This window comes from Halictus rubicundus, chromosome 5 (assembly GCF_050948215.1).
Source record: "Halictus rubicundus isolate RS-2024b chromosome 5, iyHalRubi1_principal, whole genome shotgun sequence".
Taxonomy (NCBI): domain Eukaryota; kingdom Metazoa; phylum Arthropoda; class Insecta; order Hymenoptera; family Halictidae; genus Halictus; species Halictus rubicundus.
This window is the reverse complement of record NC_135153.1, coordinates 10,395,250-10,412,704: the sequence shown is the minus strand read 5'-3', so window position 1 is coordinate 10,412,704 and position 17,455 is coordinate 10,395,250. Positions and strand designations below refer to the sequence as shown.

At 43.1% G+C, this 17,455-nt stretch overlaps 1 protein-coding gene across 1 annotated transcript in view; it reads right to left on the bottom strand.

Annotated features, from left to right (window-relative positions):
• The window catches only part of LOC143354276 (uncharacterized), a 67,750-nt gene that overhangs the window by 34,396 nt on the left and 15,899 nt on the right, over positions 1 to 17,455 (bottom strand). The window lies entirely within an intron of this gene.

The window sequence follows — 17,455 nt, the reverse complement described above, 5'->3', positions numbered from 1 at the left end:
GAAGAAAATGAAAGAGGAAAAAGTAGTACTGTCTTTTACACGCAACACAATGACGTATGTATCTTTTATTGTGTTTACACCATTTTGTTCGATATGAAGGTGACCTCCAATGTTTTAAATGGAATGCTGTATATTTTTTTAAATCACATGAAAGCGTGTGTCCAGACGAATTCATCCGTACACTGCACAGTGACCTTCAAGGTGGTGCAAGGTCAGAAATGGAAGAAACATTCGCGCTCTCGAGCCTCGCTGTCCCGTTTCTCCGTGCAACATTGTATCGGAGAAAATGTCTGTCTTCTTGTCACTATCGCTTAGTAGTCATAAGCTTTTATGACTTGTAGACGGATATGACTCTTAGGTCTCCAGCCTGTGATTTCGTATAAGAGTCAGTCAAAAGAACGAGGGGACTGACTCGTAACGAGAATTCACTGTATATGATTTTCATAATATTTCTAGCAACTTCTCAATTCTCGGGGTACGAAAACTATGAAGAAATCCGAAACGCTAATAGCAACTATCAGCGTCAAACGCCACACCGGCGCGGCGAGTCTCGGCGGGCGTCCGGCAAAAAGCGCGAGCGTATCCGAACGATCGGCGAAATGAAAATGCATCGGCGGGATCTTCGCGAGACAAGGACATCGGAGGATCTTGAGCGGGTACGACTGGCCCCGTAATCCCCGAGATAATTCCCACCGTTCCACATTACGGGCCCGGTATTCGCTAGAGATGTAAATACCCGTGGGCCTAAAGAGCCCCGTGGCTATTAAATATACGCTCCCCGGTACCGGACAAATTGCTCACATGAACCAGAATAATTAGCATCGCCAGCCTCCGGTGGTGGCTCTCTCTCTCTCCCTCTCTCTCTCTCTCTCTCTTTCTCTCTCCGGGCTGGAACAACGACTCGAGGCGGACTGAAACGTTCAGGAATGCCCAGAAGAGTGTTGTCTGCCTCCTCCTTTCACTCTCCGTTCTCCAACCCTCTTGTCCGTTTGTCCCTCTCAGGCTCTCTCGCAGGCCTCTCCGTGGCCACGGATCCAGTCGGCTCAGTTGCGTTTAATCAGGCCCGCTGACTTGATGCGGCTCTCTGGTGCACGCCGGCTGCTGCTTAAGAATGTAATTTAATATGCAACGTTACCGCGGGCCCCGGCGTGTCATATTTATAGGTACTTATGCATCAGCTTCGTGGGCACGTTTACGCCGAGCCGGTGCACCAGGGATCATTGAAATTACCTCCGGAGAGGCACCGGGCACCGGGGGATACGTGGGAGGAATTTATCGTTGTTTATCACTCGTTAGTTGCACCTCCAGAGACCGAGCCCTATGCACACGACCCCCCACCACACGGATCGGACGCGCACGATCATGTTCTACTCTCGCGGTTTCGTACGTTTCCGATGATCGCGAGAGCTCACCTGTCGCCAACGCCACAGTGGCCCGGAATCGCGAAACACTCGACCAAAATTAACATTTTCATAGGCAGAAATTTTCAAGCTCGATATAGAGGGCATATTCGATACTTTAATATTTTACTTAGCTTACCATTGTTCTAGTGAGATTTTTGGAAATGCCAGGAAAATGGTACATGCTCGAATTGGACACCCAGTATATTTCATGGACAGTCATATTTGCAATTATTTTGTGACAGTCGATTTAACGGGGCAAGCGAATCCATTTCTACGTTCTCCCAATTTCAATTAAAATTTTCGTCCCCAAGGTCATTACAAGGTCAGAATTTTGTAGGTCTTTCAACTCGTCTCGATGAATTCTGTCTACCTGTGCCTTCGAAGAAGAATTTATTTGATTGAGATTGGAAAGTTCAGCCGACATTATTTCACAATGAACATTTTTACGATAAATTCAAATTTTGCAAATAGCTCTTGTCCTCTCCTTTCTTGAAAGACGACACACAATGTCGAAAAAGGATAGGCAACATCATTCGGACACAATAAAAACTACTCACCGAAAAATAAAAATTCGAATTTGATAAGGAAAAATGTATTATCGATGCAGTTAGTATGTGAAACACGATATATGACACTCGAGGAATTGAAAGCAATACGAAGGACACCGTATCGTAATATATTATATTTGCGTACGTAATATCTCCGCGCAGATTAACCTCTACGAGTTGTCAATGCCATAACGATTTCTTATGAATGAACCTATACACGCGCACACAGACACAAATGTTCAGTGCTCGTTTGCTGAAACTGATTTTAAATCAGGCTCGGGCAAGCACCAACGTCGCGACCTTGAACTCAACCGTGAGTTTTATTAATCCGATGTGTGCCATGCATCGATAAGCTGAAGGATTATCTGCGAGGCATAATGACGCGTAAATCATGCAGACATGACAAGTGCAATATAACAGGCCCGCAAGTAGGACTAATTATTCTAAATAGCCAGCTGATAAATACACTCGCATTAGTTTCTGTCGAGAGTGAAACCTTGGCGCGGTTCAAGCCCCCGGGGAGGCTAACTTTGCACCTTGACAGTTGTCTGGTTTCGCTGAAAAAATATCAGATTGAGCGATACCTTGCTATTCGTTATAATCTTTCATCTTATCGTTTGATTTTCGAGAATGTTACATCGGCTCTCTTCTCATGCTTCTACACAGCTACGAAAGCGTTTTACGAACTTGCAAAATAACGTCGAGAAGTTGTCGTGTAACTTATGGTAAAGTCTTTTGTGATTACAAAACTGTATTGTAATAAAAGAGAATTTACTTCACCAATTAATGATATTAGAAGTGGAGCAATAATTTGTATGGGTTCACACTTTCACTTCACTGTATCTCATATAGTACAATCAAGTTTCGTACACTCTCTATAGCAATACAGTGAATTCTCGATATATGTCAACAACACGGGCCTTGCCAGCGTCATGTATCGTGCAGGGGACATACTCGAGCCGTGTTATGTTTATACTTCTCGGAGGGGCTTCGTGGCCCCTCACGGGGTACACACCGTGGTAGTGGGGATAATTTCGCGACATTTATCATCCAGGTCTTGGTGACATTTATAGAGAAATCACTGTAATTAAAAGACACGTGTTTAGCTGTCCTCGTTCCTCGTTCCTGACATTGTAGCTATTTTTATTTATCGAAAATGTTCTTTTTGTCGAATATGTCTCTGGTGTTCCAGAGCTCCAAAAAAAAAAAATATATTATTGTGTGAATATTATTTTACCCTCCCGTCTACAAATGATCGACTGCATCGGTAACTACGGTGCACCCTGCACGTTCGCAATGATTCTGCAGCATCGCGGACAATATCCTTGATCCGCTTCCGCAAAACAACGTGAAAAGCCAGTTGCCCATTGCGAGATTACCGGCACACGCAATCCCATGAAAAAGTCCGGTGCAAAAACGAAAAACGAGCCTAATGTTCCATCCGCTCCGATCTGTCGTGCAACCGTGCCCGAGCAAAAAGAACCGGGAAAGAAACGTACACGCGTGTGTTCCCATTTAAATGCCAACCCTTAATAAAGATTAAAATTCATACTTATGCAAATCAGATAGCTCGATGGGTTCTTTCTGCATGCAAAGCATCCATCACGAGTTAATTACAGGATACCGTCGAAGACACTCGGGATTCCATAAAACCAGTCTGTTTTATTTTCACCCCATAAACCAACCGCGGTCTCGCATTAAATTTTCAATTTAAATCTCGCCGTCCGCGGATTTTATTTTGATTCCCATAGTTTCCGAGCGACGCGGTGCCGCCGGCCCGAGATTTATTAAAACGCCACCGGTTAGGAACGGATCGGGTCGAAAAAATCGTCCTTTTGCACGGTCCCGAGTGTCCCCCGAAACAACCCCCATACATGTGCAAATTCGCCTGGCCTCGGCCCAGGCGCAGTGACATGCGCGAAATTCATTTCTGCGCGCAGGACGGTTCGAATTCGCGCGCATGCTAAGAGGGACACTCCTGAATGGACCCTTTCTGCGGAGGCGAGAACCGAGGTTATACTAATTACGGGACACCACCGTCAAAGAGCCTCGAATCGTCAGCGCCTCTCTGTTCCTTTATCTCCGCAACCTTGAACCACACAAAAGCCTCTTTCAAACGAGGATGTCGTCATTTTTATGGAGATTCCGACGGGCACTGTTGCGTACGCCAATAGCCTGCGTCCCGGAGACTTGCAAATTGGTGTTAGGCGAACAAACAATGATGGGATCAGCGGTAATTAGCGGAATTAGAATGGGCTGCGCGGCGTCGACGAGCTCTCATTGAACAAACAAGAGTCGACAATTTCAGAACAATGACGGGCACGAATTGCCGTCAAACATTGTGTCGGAATGGGGAAAGTAATCTTTGTTCGTCATAGTTTGCCGGAGCTAACTTAACCTAAGCATTCAACACTTATGACCGTTCAAATGTAGAAATGTTCCGGAGAAAAATCAATATTTTGTTATTACAGTTTTCTTCCGATATAAGACGATGGTTCGGGGCGGTTGTCGACCTGTTACGAATCAGGGTACCTATGCGGCGTCACTTTGTTCCCGAGTGGGCTGGAAGCACAGTAATAGAAAAAAAATTTAGCAAGTGTGCCTGGAGTAAAGAAAGAGAGAGAGAGAGAGAGAGAGAGGAGAAGATAAAAATGGTAAAAATAAATATTTAGCGTATAGTGAGGAAGAAAATATTTTTTTCTGAATTCTAAAGGGAAGTTTAAATTGAGCATCTAATAAATTTTTGGCGATCGTTGCATAAACGAATAATAAAAATCTATTTTTGCGATAACGGGGCTATTGCAGAAGTGGGAACGTTGACCTTAGAACGAAACTCTTTCGAGGAAGGCAGAATACCGCGAATTCCCGAATAGATCGCAAGAGAGAACCAGCAGCTCTATTAAAGTACTTCCCAATGAAAGTGGCTCCAATTCCCTCAAAAGATCTTCCGAGTTTCCTTCGCGTGACATTCCGCCACATTCCCGATATTCCGGCACATTCACGTGTGACATCGAGTTTCACTTTCCGAGAATAGTGCTTTCGAAGGAAAAACGCGGCCATGTTCAGGACAGGAAAACCTGGGCGACGCTTCTCGAGGAAGTTGTTCCCGTGGAGCACGTGTCGCACGACTTTGAAACATCTTGCAAGGTGCAAGAACTAAATAAGCAATGTGACACATGAAACTTAAGCCTGCTTCATTACCCATCCAATACATGTTTCGATAAATCATAAAAATCATGACCTCTATTCTTTTCTCCGCAATTGCGACCAGTAGCAATTTAAAAAAAAAAATTATTTATGCATTACTTAGTAAACGAATCCATCTGAACTCCATCTAAAGGAGGAATAAAAATTTAATAAAAAGAAAATCCGTTTGACAATGAAAAAACTTTACCCACAATTTTTTAAGAGAACGATTGAGTTTTGACCGATGGTTCCTTCTGCACTTTTCATCCCCGTGACGAATTGAACACGATGCAATTGAAAAAAATGGATGACCTTTTGACCTTGAAACACAAGGTCAACGTTAATTCGAATGCTTCCGGAGAAACGTGAAGTTAGATGGAATTGTGGCAGCGTTCTTTCGCTAAAACGATCATCGCTTCACGTTTCCAGAAATAAACAGACAGCACATTCGCCGACACGTTCGACGTTCACCTCCTTTTACTCTCATCGGAAGCTTTATCTTTCTAGTCACGTCCTCCATCGAACCACTTACGGCCGTCTTTATTTTGATCTTGGTGATTCCTTAGCAGTGCTTATGCGACTGTATTTTACACGTCGAAGTTCGCCGTAAGCGCGCGAGCGAGCGAGCGAAATTCGCAGTCCGGGTAATAACAGACATCCTTTCCTACTAACAAATTTGCTTGGTTGTTGTTGAAATGAATTCACCAGTTTTCCTGGAGCGATTAAGCCGCGCGCGGCTCCCGGGGGCGAGCTACTCGTTCCTGATTTAATATCACGTATTCACCGGGGCAAAATTGGAGCGATTTTCTTGGCCGAGCGGAACCAGGAATCCCTAGCCGGGGATCCTGTTAACCTCTAGATTGCTACCCTACGAGCAGGAACCTAGCCGGGAACGTCTGATTTAGAAAACTCGAAATGCACGTGCACGTGGACTGTAATCGTACAACTCTCGATCTTCAGCCCCGGCGCGGCGAGCGCGTTCCCCCTCGCGGGAATAATGTAACGACTCTCGAAAAATCGCATCTTTCTCAAGTTTCTGGTTTCGTTCCGCCCCTTTACGCGCTCGACGGCCGTTAGGCTACCGGTCAAAGCGATCCGACTAAACAGCGGTCTGAAGACGGAAAAATTCCAAGTGCTACTTTGTGCAATCTGAAATAATTCCGCAACGTCGGAAGATGCCGAGGCTACAGGCGTTGCATGGGAAAAGCTTGTTAGCACTTTTCTACCCGGAAGACCGGTAATGCCAGGTTGCTTCGTGTCCGTGCGATATCGAAAAGAAGCTTAATGATTTTCCTTTAACGGTTCGTACTGTGAATTACGTTACTTTTCAATTTTGTTGTTATCTTTCTACACGGCAACGGTATCCAACAGATAAGTGTCTGTAGCGTAAGCAGAAATATATTTTCAGAATTTTTGAGGCGCGAATAGTGGTTAAATCAAATTATTTAAATCAAGTTCTGGACAACACTCAAATGTATTAATTGCATAATAAAGTATCTACCAAAACCCCTTTATTGTTGATTATTAAGAGGCTGTTAAATAACTCTGGGTAGGTAAAAGGAAAATTGTTTATATTGTAGAGTATAGAATAGAGGAAATATAGTATACGGAATATAGAAATGTAAAATATAAAATTTAGATACGTAAAATATAGAATTGTAGAATATGGACTATAGAATTGTGGAATATAGAGTACACAATTGTAGAATATAGTCTATAGAATTGTGGAATATAGAGTATACAATTGTAGAACATAGAGTATGAAATTGTAGAAAATAGAGTATAGAATTATAGAACTGAGTATAGAATTGTAGAACAAAGTACAGAATTGTAGAAAATAGACTATAGAATTGTAGAGAATAGAGTATAGAATTGTAGGATGAGAATAGAAGTCTAGAACATACAGTACAGAATTGTAGAACAAAGTATAGAATTGTAGAGAATAGACTATAGAATTGTAGAGAATAGAGTATAGAATTGTAGGATGAGAATAGAAGTCTAGAACATACAGTACAGAATTGTAGCAAAATGGAGTATAGAATTGTAGAAAATAGAGTATAGAATTGTAGAGCATGGAGTACAGAATTGTAGAAAATAGAGTATAGAATTGTAGAATATAGAATACAGAACATGGAAAATACAGTTCTAAAAATTTATTTGAATGCTAAAGAAGCCTTCGGAAAACCTTCGAAGGCATTTTCGAAATTTCTCCTTCAAATTAATTTGTCTTTTCCGAACATAAGACGACAATAGACGTATCACGGATTTCTCTAATAATGCAAATTTTCTATGATAAGGAAGTCCGCAGTACAGGGAACACTGAACCCTCAATAAGCTGATATGAACTCGGCTTTTCTACAGAAAGTACCGCGAAGTGTGATAAGATAGTTGCAACATGTACAAAGGAGGACAAGATGGCGTCGGCTACTCAAAGCGAACAACTCGATACCGCCAGCGTTTAAAGGTGCATTTTGCGGTGGTTATCAGAGTTGCATTTTTGCATTTGCTATCTGGCAATTGGCAATGTAAATTTAAGTGGGAAACAAAGTATTCAAGTTCGAAGACACGTTAGAATGAGAGAGTTTTGTGCTGCTAGAGCGACGGTAAACTATCTGCTTTACGAGTGGGTAAGCTGTCCGTTACATTCTTGACTGTGCAAATTCGTTTGTAACATGAACATTGTTACGAAAATTTTATCCAGAAACATAGATAATTTTTGGGCGTAGAAGTTTGAAACCCGAAAGTTTAAATACTGTTTCACCAGCTTTCTAAATGTCTAAGTAAATATCGAAGGAAATCAGGATTGCTTCGTAACGTAAATTTCGCAGCGCAGCGTGTAGCCTAACTACGGGAAACAAATTACTACCGGAACGGCAGAAAACTATGTATTTAATATAGTAACAGCAAATATTGAAAACCAACGGCGATAAAACAATCTTTTAATGCGTGAAAGCGAAAGAATTTGTATCTACGTCATAATTCAATCCTATCAAGCGTATTGATAGTCTCTAAAAGCTTCATACCTCACAGCATGGAAGCTTCTCTTTTTTCTCGTCGTCGGTTCTTCCCTTCGCCGCGCAGAAAATCGAAGAAACGCGGGTGCTTAGAGCTCAAGGATATCGGAAAGCAACTAATGCAAATCGTAAGTAAACAGCAATTAATGTGATACTTGATAGCCACGATACTTAAACGATTATGAGGCTCGCCCTACGATACCTACACGTTAAGTGCTCCTAAACCAGAAACAGTGCGTTGAATACATTTTAATGGATATCGCAGTGTCCATAAGTTAAACCAACGATTAAGCTGTGTAATAAGTTTCCGTATACTAATCTTTTTTATTTCTTAATCCCTGACGTAGGAAACTTAGTGTTCAATTTATTACTCGATTAACCCTTCGCTGTATAATAACGAGTCAGAATGAAGATTTCAAATAGAGTACATCCTCCTTTAGTTTATTTCTGTCACTTTGTAATCAATTATATGGTCCATAATTTTTTCTTCACATGAATACAGTGTTTACTCGATTTTTGTCCAAAACACGGGTCTAGGCAGGGACATATATCGGCGAGGAGATACTATTCGAGCTTCTTGGCTCCTCACAGGGTATACCCCATGGCAGGGGGGATAATTCTGGGACTTTAGTTTCGGACATGTATAGAGTAAACACTGTATGTCATTTTTCTTCCTCCTTCAGAAGATAGCATAGTGTCCTATCTTTCTGTTTGGGAGTGTGACAGCATATTTTCATTAATATTAGCATAACTCGAACGTTTCTTCATTTACCCTGAACGATATCAACGAGGATACCAAATTATTATATACTAGTAATAAAGTATGTATATACTACATACTCAGTTTACTCACAGGAGCCCTTCAAGAATGCCTGCATCGCCAGCAATTTCGAATATTAAAAAAGGATGGCACCCCACATATGCGCCAGCCTGCTATCCCCAACCATACTCTTTACCCGAGGTTCCGCCGGCCCGCCCCAACCCTGAGGAATTCAACAGTTGTGGAAGCAACCCCTGGAGGCCGGGATCCGATTCTACCGAGTCAACCAGGTGTAGACCGAACGGCGGCGGCGGCGCGGGAATAAACATATTTCTAGGCGATCGTTGGCCGAGCATCAGGCCATAAATAAAACAAGAAATTCCTCGCGTTGGTCCGCCATAAATCGCGGTTCCGCGGCGGCGTTCGATGGCTCCGAGGAACCAAGGAACTCCGTTCGATCGTAAACGCAACGCGCATGGGAATACCCTTAATACCTCCTTGGCCGGGAGATGCCCGGCGCTGAACTTTCGATTTCGCGGCTCCCCCGCGTTTCCGAGGATTTATGCAAATCCCAAAGCCCCGCTTACTCCCGGTGCCAAGGAGCCGCATGAAAATCCCCGACGCACTTCTGGTTGTAAATCAACGGGTTATGCGGCGGCAAGGTAGCGAGGGCGCACTTCCGCCCGACAACGAACTGTCCGGCCTGCCTCACCGGACATCTAATGCCTGACGACTTGTTGAAACTCCACGTTAAATTCTTTCCTGCCTGTTACATAACCGCGGAAAGCCGTACCGACACGGCGCACAATGTTCGACGCTACGTGCAGCGTTTACTCTATATATGTCCGAAATGCCTAGCCGATAAATGTCACAGAACTATCCCCACTGCCGAGGGGTATACCCCATGAGGGGTCCAAGAAGCTCGAGAGACCTCTGTCTAAAGTATCTCCTTGCCGATATATGTCCGTGGCTAGACCCGTGTTTTGGACATATATCGAGTAAACACTGTACAGGGTGGTCCAATACATAGTAGCACATCTCCGCTATTTCAGAAGGTACGAAAAAACTTTCTGTATAAAGAGAACTGTAATATGGCGGTAACAGTTTCTTCTATAGGCGAAGGATTTTCGGAGATTTGAAGGTGACCTTCACTTTTTTTTTTAATAGAAAGATATTCTCTATGAAAAGGTATTAACCTACGTATGTCTAAAAATTAATAATTCAAGAGATATTTCAACTTCACTTCTCCGTTGAATTGTGCAGACATTATTTAACATATTTTGGCGTTTATCGACTTTGTCTCTCCGCGAGTCAAACTTTCTTCGGAATGCGAACTCGGCGGATTCGGAGTAAGATGAGCTTGAATTGACAATAAAATAGGAGTGCAAGGTAAACTATGCAACAGGTCGTTAGGGGAATGGTTTCTTTTATAAGGGCTCCTAGGCAGGTAGCAATTAGTTTTCGAACGACGTACCAGGGAAGATATATAAACTTCCGTATGCAGGGTGCGCCATCAACGTGTCGGAATCTAAAATTATAGGACCCTCGGTTAATGGCCAATAAGAGTCAATGCCGATTAACACTCGGCTGCGCGAAACAAATTTCGTTCACGGACACGTGGGGTACTTCGTGGAAGCGAGCCACACGGAAGAGGATACGGCTTCGAAATAACGCGTATAATAAAACGCGGATCGTTCGTTCTCCGTTCAGAATTTCTGTTGAAAAGCGATTCCGTCGGCGCGGCGTCGGGAAGGCACTCCCACGGTTTCGTGGACTCACGAGCGCGCTTTCACGCGATATCTTACGTAGCCCCCCAATAAAGATAGAACCTTTTTTCACCGTGGCATCCATCGCGAGAAACACAGCCTGGATCTCCTGCCGACGTGAAGGTGGACTTCCAACGGAGATGGGGCCACGCGTCGTTTTTGTTCGCGACGAACGAAAAGCGTAGGCATCGGCCGAGCGGATAACGAAACAGAGACGTCGACGAGTGTTTGTTCAACCAGCTGGCGATCCTCGCTTCCTGGTCCCTTATGCAACGCTTCGCTCGAATTTATGGTCGTTGTTTGCGAGTGCTACAGACGCGGATTCCTCAACTATCTTCTCGTAACTGTACCGCGGATGTTCATGCAAAATATTTTCCGCATTGATTGCGACCAATCAGATGAAAGTTCTTTCTACTTTTGTAACCCGATTCTTGATATTTTTAATTCAACATTATTCAGATTCTAGGGATGCCTACATGAGAAATTATTTAGCAAAAATTTATTTGTTTGGGAATTTTTGAAATATTGCTAAAAATGTGGGTAGCAGATTCTCGTTATTTTTATAAAGTAATGGAAAATAGTTGCTTTTAGAGCTCGGTAGACCTAGTGTTAATAATTTAAAGAAAAAAGACAGTACGGTGAATTCTCGATATATGTCAACGGGTCTTGCCAGCGTCATGTATCGTCCAGGAGACATACTCGAGCCGTATTAGGTTTACCGAGGCTTCTCGAGATTCGTGGCTCCTCGCAGCAGTGGGGATAATTCCGCGACATTTATCATCCAGCTCTTCGTGACATATATGGAGAAATCACTGTATTGTAAAGTCGAAGATAACAGATCGATATTCTTAAATTCCTTAAACGTTTCTTTCAGGTGAAAAAGTTTCGAGCTTCATTCCGGTTGGGTGCATACATTATCGATGAAAGTGATGAAGCGTCTGCCTCGATCAGCATGATCAGACGCGCGCGCAATAAGCAGTAAAAGTCGATGTTTGCCAAACGTTAATCGAGACCCTTGAACCCGGTTCGACCTCGCCGCGCGCGGTCTTCTGTCGGTGATGGCTGCTTATCATCAATTAACATTACGAGAAAGATTATTCTGTCAACGGGGATGTAATAGGCGGCGCAAAAGATTTATGCCCGGGCAGAGCGAGCGGCATAATTGAGCGCTTAAGGGTTGCTTTCGAGCCCGTGGCTCGTAGAACGTGGCCATTTTTCCAAGGACGAGAGGAGAGCCTCTCTTCGCCGATGCACCGTCGTACCAGCCCTTTCTTCCACTTGTAATTAAATCCTCAAGGTGTATCGATCCGCCGGCTTGACACGAATCGAGGCGGTTCGAAGCGAGCGTGCTCGTTGCCGGAGCGAGTGCGCGCCGATTCGAGCGCACGATGGGCATGGAACCGCTCGCCGATTGTTATACGGCTGATCTTTGTGCCTAGATTAGAGCAGTCGGGACTTCGTTAGCGACCCATTGTGAACAGATGTGATCATTATGCGTCTACTTTGCATAAGTTCTTCGCGGCGTGGGAGGGGAAGCCGGGTTGGGGATGAAGAAGTGGATAAAGCCTGCGACAGACAGACGGCGCGCAGTATTCGAGACTGTGCCGAAATGCCCAATTTTCGAAGCGCGAACATTAGTTTGTAACACTATAAATTTATTGTTAAAACTGTAGCGCGAAAGCGAATATAAAGATCGATACACTTTCCAAAACACGTGCCATCTGCGAAATGTTTATGACAAAATTGAGCAGGTATAATTTAAAACAGTAAAAGAATTAGAAACAGGTCGTAGAAGGGGCAGGGTAGAGTGGGAGACAAGTGGCGACCTTGGCTTGACCTGTCCCAAGGAGGATAGCCCCCAGTAGTGGGGATAACATTTGTACAGCTACCGTAGAGACCTCAGCGACAGTTACGGTAGAGACCTTAGCGACAGTTACGGAGATATTACTGTGCCCGTCTAGAGAGTTCAAAATCGGCTCGCAGCCGTCGCTTCATCGCGACCGGCACGATCTATAAATAGTGAAGGAAAGTACGAAGCAACGCGGCGGCGCGGCGGAGGCCGCCGTGAATTATAATTTAATATCCATATTCGCTGCGTGATCGCGCGTGTCCGCTGAAACTGCGGGTGAATGTGCGAATCTATCCGGCGATCATTCCCCAATACGCACACCCTCGCTGATCAACGGACACACAACAGGACTTCTATTATTCAACGGAGTGGCCGCGGCGGAGGTGGTCAGTGACATATGTACGGCCGCGGATAACGGCCCCGTCCTCTCGTATTAGCATAACGCCTGACGATACTTTTTCAATGAAAACGCATGAATTACGTATGCGGGACCGGGCGCAGCGTAGGCTGAAATTACGCTGATGCCGTAACTCCGCTGAAACGGTGCAACATTTTTATTGGGGACCGGGACCAGTCTTCCTGGATATCTCTTCCTTCTCCTTCCCACCTTCGTCGCGGCTCCTGAAGGTGCTTCGTTTTTTCCTGTCGTTCAGCGTATTATACCTTCCTGATAGTCCCTGACAGAGGTACCATCCGAGACGGTGTATCGCGGCGCGGCATTCGCTCGAAATAATCTTCATTTCGCCAATTTTAAAATGGCCATGTTTTTACCAACGGGCCCGTAAAGGGAACACTTGCCGAAATGTCGCCATCCTTCTCTATTACAAAGAGAACGTAGTACCTCTTCCATAACTGTCGCAGACCCGACGACAAGACAGTTACGGAGAGAGTACAGTGAATTCTCGATATATGTCAACAACCCCCCTTGAATACCTTGAATGTTTCGTTCGAAATTTTGTCATGTAATGCATTTTATTACTTCTAAAAGCTATTCGATCTTTAAGAATTTAAAGCTTTCGCAAAAAAGGTGTAAATAATCTATGTTACTTTTCGCGTAAATTACATAGAATAAGTTCACATTTGAATACTATTTACAGTGAATTCTCGATATATGTCAACAACACGGGTCTTGCCAGCGTCATGTATCGTCCAGAAGACATACCCTAGCCGTGTTATGTTTACACTCCTCGGCGTCCGTGGCCTCTCACGGGGTATACCCCGCGGTAGCGGGGATAATTCCACGACGTTTATCATCCAGGCCTCAGCGACATGTATAGAGAAGTCACGGTACCGTGTAGGGGAAATAGCGTGGTTGTAAACATTGCCGGCGGAGGTCACCGTCGGTCAAGTAGAACGCTCCCCGTACCGACAGCCTTTTAATCATGGCAGACAGAAACGAAACGCTTGTCCAGAATCGAACGCGGCTCAAGTCGAACGCTTCTCCGGCGCCCAACAGTCGGTTTCATTGTTGAATCGCCACTGCCACCTACAATCATGTTACTTTCTTTCCGTTGGCCTCGGTTAAATCACCGCTGTGCCTACTACAACCTGATTACATATGTACACACTTGGCCGCGGGTAAATAAGCGAATAAATACACCCGGTTTATGTATCCCGGGTTCCTTCGTGCCGGGGAAACCTCGAAGATGTTGTAATTGTAAGCGATTCTTCGTCTCGGTCCCGGCGTCTTCAGGGTGTTCCAGGTAATCCTATGATTATTTATTAGGATTACTGGTCAATGATGACCAGAATTCAATTTTATGAGATCAGCTTACAATACGCCCTTGCGAGAACGCGCCGAGATTTATGCGCAACGAATTTATACTATACACCGAGTAACAGTCCTTTCTTTATCAGCGAATATTATCTAGTTTTCATTGTGGATAAAATCTGGCACTGAATTTACATATTTACTGTTGATATTCTAACAAGGTCGGAAAACTCATTTTATTGGATATTATTTTATACCACTCAAAATGATAAGATTAAATTTTGAATTAGCATATTCAGCACAGTATGAAGAAAACTGTATATTAATTAACGTAATGTTCTGAATGTAAATTTCCACAGAGATAATAGAAAGGAGAATTTAAAGAGTATTAGGCTAATAGAAAAAAAAAATTGTGGGAAACGTCATAGCATTTCTTTATCCGACGAACATGAGTTATGACACCAGTTAACAAGATACAATACATCTCGATTAACATATCTATCACCCACGAGATCTTAACGATCTGTAATTACATAGCCGGTCGAAATGCTTGCCGCTTAAATTGTTTAACGAGCGTTCGGAATCGCGTGTGGCTAATCCGTTTAGTCGTTTCATGTAAACGATCACATTAAATTATTGCCGGTACAATGACAATCCTAGCATATTTCTGTGAACGTTGATCTGTGGTAATATTCGAAAATATTTACGTTTTCGTTTGTTATTTAACATTATCTTCCGACGAAATTTTCCTTGAAATACTCATTTACTCGTATCATCTTGTTAATTATGCAATTTTAAAATAAAAGTAACACTGTACATTGTTTTGATCGAGACTATAAAATAATACAAGATAAAACGGTTCTTCGCGCACCTCTATTAAAAGTCCATAAAAATTGATTCTACAATTTCCTATGATCAAATATCATATCATTATTAAAAAAAAGCAAAATATAAAAGAAAAATATTTTTAAAAAATGTATATATATATATATATTCATTTATTATTTAATAGTCCGATAAAAAGGTCCGTCGACCGGTTAAGAGTCGAAAGAAGAGCAAACGAAAGAAACCGAAGAAGTCAAGAAGAAAAATGGAGAAAAAAGAAAAACGAAAAGGAGACAAAGATGGAAACTGCAAACGTTTTCATCGATCAAAGGTACAGTTTATTAATCGGCGGCTTTCTTGGCCCCGATCTTGTGCAAGCAGCTGCAATGCCTTTAATCCGAGATCGAATTCCCGATAGGATTCGCGCGCTCGATCGATCATCGCCGTCGACGTGATCGATATATCGACACTACTGGCCGGGGCCGGTCAATTCTATGCAGTTATGGATACCTCGCGGTCCATTAAGCGCCATGCTTTAATGAATTTCTGGCTGCGCGGCTGTTGGCTTTCGCTTTTTCTCCGGCGCAGCGTTTTGACGGTTCTCCTTGACTTGATTTATCGGCCGCGGGGAAAAGTTCCAGCTGTCCCGAATACTAAAGGACACACGCCGCGCAAGCGCAAATGCAAGCGCAAACGCGATTCGAGAACGATAGCCATCTCGATCGGCCATTTCTCCGATCGGCCCTACGCACTCCTATTTACAGATTGTATGGATAACGAAATTCCATCGCGTCCACGGATTCAGTATGCACCGCGGTACCGATATCGTGCACCGTGCACTCGCCGATGCTGTCCGACTCAGTTTTCCAGCTTGCATTGTACTCGCGGGACACGCTGCGCCGCGTAATACGATCGCTATTGTTCTCGGGTACCGTTGACGGATTCTCGTTAAATTTTGAGATACTATTGCGACACGGCTGTAAATTGCTGTACTACACGCCCGGAGAAATTGGCGAACGGCTGTGTTAAATAAATCCGGTTAATATAGAGCCCCGTTCGGCGCAGACCTCGGCAAATTTTACTTCAAATGGAAACGAGAAACAACTATTTGAAATAACTTCAGTGACTCCCACTAATATTCGGAAGCTCTTGAAAATCGCGCAACTTTGAGAAAAATGTTTGATTAAAATTGTAATTGGTCGAGATTACAGAGAGAGTACTAAAAGTTGTGTTTCTCAACTTTTTTATGCGAGCTTATATTAGAAGTTTCAAAAGTACGTTTTGTACGTCTGTGTCAATTATACATATTCTGAATATTTCATCTAAATCGGTCAATGTTGCTACAAACGTTTAACAATGGAGGCTTAGGTGTAAAAGTCGCGGAATTTCGCCCTTGTGTGATCATTTTGAAACATCTGTAGTTCATTGCAACGTTGACCGATTTTGATGAAGTTCTCAGTAATATGTATAATTCGTATAAATTATATTATATTCGTATATTATATTCGTATAAATTTGTATAATGTATAAATCGTACTTTATAAAAGTACTTATAAAAATCGTCGCCTTATAGTCACCTTAAAGTCGCCTTATAAAAATGGCGACCCTAACTTTATTGAGATTGTCCGTGATTCTCAAGGAAATTTATTCCACTATTTTCCATAAATGAATTTTTATAGTCTCGATAATTCTAAAAATATAAAACCGGTCATTTTGACCGTGGTAGGTTTAGCGTTAATGTTTACAGGCAAGTTCTACTTCGTTGAACCTAAATTAAATACAAGTGCAGACTATTCTAAAACATTCTGCCATCTTGCCCTATTGTGTCCTAATACTTATTCTCGCAAGGAAAAACGAAAAATCAGACTGCGTGACGAATCTATATTACAAACAGTATGAACTTCCGCTTGAAATCAAAGTGTACACCCCTGGAGGCCCTAAGCCTCGTTTATCAACTCGTCCCTGCACATGTTCGATCGAGACCCGCTAAAAAACCAATCTCCATAGACTTCTAGGAACTACGCTTACTTTCTGTCTCCGTCTCGATCGTCTTCGAATAAATGTAGGCTGAAAAACACTAATAAGCGTTCGCAAATGCCGGTGAGACACGTAGAAACCATGAAGATACGGTCTGTTCCACAAGAGCGTGGACGCGATATCTGAGTGCAAATAAATCTTTTCTGTGAAAAAGGTTGTACAGGTCGAAAGTACATTTAAAGAACTAGTACGCGCTTGCTTAACACTAGGTTTACGGGACCCGTCAAAATGGCGGGTTCTAATATTTTTAATTTACGATTATTGAGATCGTGAAGATCCATCTACGTGGAATTACTCAACACATTTATTTCCTTAGGTATATATTATTTTAAAAAATGGCTGAAAACTTGGATAGA